This window comes from Anneissia japonica, unplaced genomic scaffold (assembly GCF_011630105.1).
Source record: "Anneissia japonica isolate Jap-2015-1 unplaced genomic scaffold, ASM1163010v1 scaffold1060_len253145_cov167, whole genome shotgun sequence".
Lineage (NCBI taxonomy): Eukaryota > Metazoa > Echinodermata > Crinoidea > Comatulida > Comatulidae > Anneissia > Anneissia japonica.
In genome coordinates, this window is record NW_022735641.1 from 39,239 (window position 1) to 42,466 (window position 3,228).

General features: G+C 38.3%; 1 long non-coding RNA gene across 1 annotated transcript in view; it reads left to right on the forward strand.

The window, feature by feature from the left end:
• The window catches only part of LOC117116646, a 7,688-nt gene that overhangs the window by 2,362 nt on the left and 2,098 nt on the right, over positions 1-3,228 (forward strand). The window lies entirely within an intron of this gene.

Sequence of the window (3,228 nt, forward strand, 5' to 3'; positions counted from 1 at the left end):
GACACCCCCCCCCCCCCCCCGCGCCTGTTACAACACTGGCTAACACACCAAACATCCCCCCAATCAAAAATACTTTTCTACGCCACTGTTTGTAATAGCTGTCTATTATATTTTGTTAAAAAACTGAGCTGTCGTATTTTGTAATAACACATCAAATGCCTGTTTTCTTCTATACTTTCGCAGTCTTTGAGGGATTAAATAAAAACATGTTAATGATAAAGGAGAATAGTATTAAATGACCTAAAGAGTGAATATACCAATCCACAAGAATAGTGTTGAATATTTCGCCATATCAACGACACATCAGCAACTGAGGCAGGAATTAGGCAGGCCAGGTCTTATATACTGTGCTAATAAGCTAACAGGTGTTGGAAAGTATTGAGAAGAAAAAAAATCAGGTAATAAGGAAAGCGTCACTAAGCTCGTTCTTACGGTTTATAGAGGGCCTAATGCGATTGATACATTGTGCTTCCAACACACGAAGGCGCAATTCATCTTTAGGCGCTCTTCTGACGATGGAAACCAAGATATCAGGGTCTTTCACGGCAGGATGAGATTCAACAAAGTGCGCGCCGAGCGCAGAGGTGGTGCTGTGTTTTCGAGCCGAAGCAAGATGTTCAATCACCCTAAAGTGAAGCGCCCTAATAGTGGAACCAACATATTCTTGATGACAAATCTGGCAATGAATCTTATAAACCACGCAAAAAGATGAGCAGATGTTGTTTTTTAAAAGACATCTAGCAAGGATACATCCAAAATTAGGCTTACGAGCTTTAGTAAATTGAGAAATGGTGTATGGACGGGGATTAACCACTCTAGCTTTGATGTTATTTCGCTTAAGGGCTAACCGTATCTGAGTATTAAGTTGATCGCTGACAAAGGGAATTTTAAAGGTGAAGTTAAATTCGGTAAAACCCAGAGGTTTATTCGCAGTGTGAGCGGGAGGGTTCAACCAGTGGCGGGGATATCCATTGTTCATAAGTTTATGGTTTAAAATCCCAATCCCTTCGTCCATAAATTCTGCTGTACATAATTTACCAATTCTATTGTATTCATTGGTAACCACTGCTTTTGTAATAGAAAGGGAATGGTGCGATTTGTAATGCAGAATGATACCATTGTTAGCCGCTTTAGTGTAAAATTTGGTGGAAATCGATCCATCTGAATTGATCCGAAGTTTAACATCGAGTATTGGTAGGAATCCATCTGCATCAGGTAATTCCATCTCCAACTTGATGGTGGGATGTTGAGCATTAATATGTTCAAGGAGGAGATGTGCGTGATTAGTGTCTTTGACGATAACCCCAGTGTCATCCACATATCTGATGTAAACAATAGGTCTGGGTATGGGGCCCATCCATATAAATAGAAGAGCGTTCAAACCTATCAAGACGGAGAATAGCAAGGGTACCACTGAGGCTATTTCAAAAACTGTAGCACTATAGAAAAAATAGCTTTGAAGTGCGATTCTAAAATATACTCACACCAAACAACAAGAGTTAATACAAAATACGACATCTCTGTTATTACAAAATACAACTAGGTTTATTACAAAATATGAGAGGTATAACAAAATACAACAAGGTGTAATACAAAATACAACAGGTATTACAATATACGACAATTATTACAAAATAAAGGTGACTGTACTCTATTTCTAGTTATTTTTTTTTTTTTTTTTTGTTATGTTGTTGTCTGGTAGTTGAAGATAGCTGAAAGGGTAAATCCGGTGGAGGTGCATGATGGGTCATGTGTCATCTTCAGTGCCTTTTTACTGTACAAAAGTCATAAAAAAATACAACACCACACATTTCCTAATAACCGAATCTCATGTGGATATGATACTTATAGTAAGGCAGTATAGGGCATAGACACACGCTCCTGCTGGGAGCCTGTTTTTTTGGAGTTAGTTTTAATAAGGGACTTGTGGTTAGTCTATTAGAAGGCAAGAATTTTAACCACCAAACTACAGCTCCAATCATCTCACTTGCAGTAGTGGTTATTAGATTATGCATTATATTACATTGTATTTGTATGTATCATGCTTGGGGGCTAACTCAAAAGGGTCAGTACCAAAGAAGTCTCAAATTTTAGGAGTTTGCCACAAAGTATACAGTTATGTATATTCCAGTAAAAATTTTATGTTGCAAGTAATTTTCATGGAACAACAAACCTCAGTTGCTGTTATTATGACAGCAATTTTTACCCAAATGTTAATAGAATGTATAAAAACCAGAGGTGACGGAACTAGGGGGTGCTGTGTTATGGAGATTAATGTGTGACCGAAATGGTCTGCAGTCAGTTGGTTGTTACCATGCGCAAGTGATGTTGGAGTATATAGTATAGCAATATGAAACTATTATGTAGGCCTAATGAATGAATAAAGTTTGGAGTTTGTCGGGTAGTAAAATGATTATTTCACATTTAAGTGCTCCCGGAAGATATGGAGACAATTATTTCGAATCCCTCTTTCCAAGAGGGGATGTAAATGCTTTGTGAAAATGAGTACGCCGCGGTACTCATTTTCACAAAGAAATACACACAATTGGTTAGCTAACAATTATGTCAATGTTACATGAACACCTGGGAAGGAAGGTGCAATCATGTTGTTACCTAGCAAACGTCTGTACTGTATGGGGGAGGGGCTGCTGATGTACACTGTGTAGCGGGGGACGATGAGGTATAAGACTAGGCCTAACTAAGACAGTGGAATTATATGTGATAGAAAGTACACTTTCGGAAGAAATAAATTAAAATAAGAAAAAAAAAACTATTAAGAATAATTCATTTGCAGAGGTACCTTATTTAAGTATTATACAATGCTAACAATGCGGCTCTTGTAGCCCTGGCTTGGGCAAGGCATCCATGTGCAAAGCAGTGGTGTTTGTTTATCCATGAAAATCGCCGCCGGGAAAGTTTGCCTTACCAGGAAAAGGTGACGTATCTAGCTTATGACGTATGCATGCTAACTAATGTGTGTGTGACGTCACCAAAAAATGAATATTTTCTATTATAACCAAAATATTAATAACTACAAAGTTTCTGGGCGTAAATTCCCTTAATATGAATGAAGGGTAGCTCAATCTCCTTGCCATACAAATTACAGCTCCCACTGACGTCTCAGTCGAGAAATACGGGTAGCTGAAGTTTTTCTCGCAAATCTGACTACAAAACCATATCCAAATTTCACGTTCCACTTTTGACCCTGAGTTGTGCTTCGCACTCGCA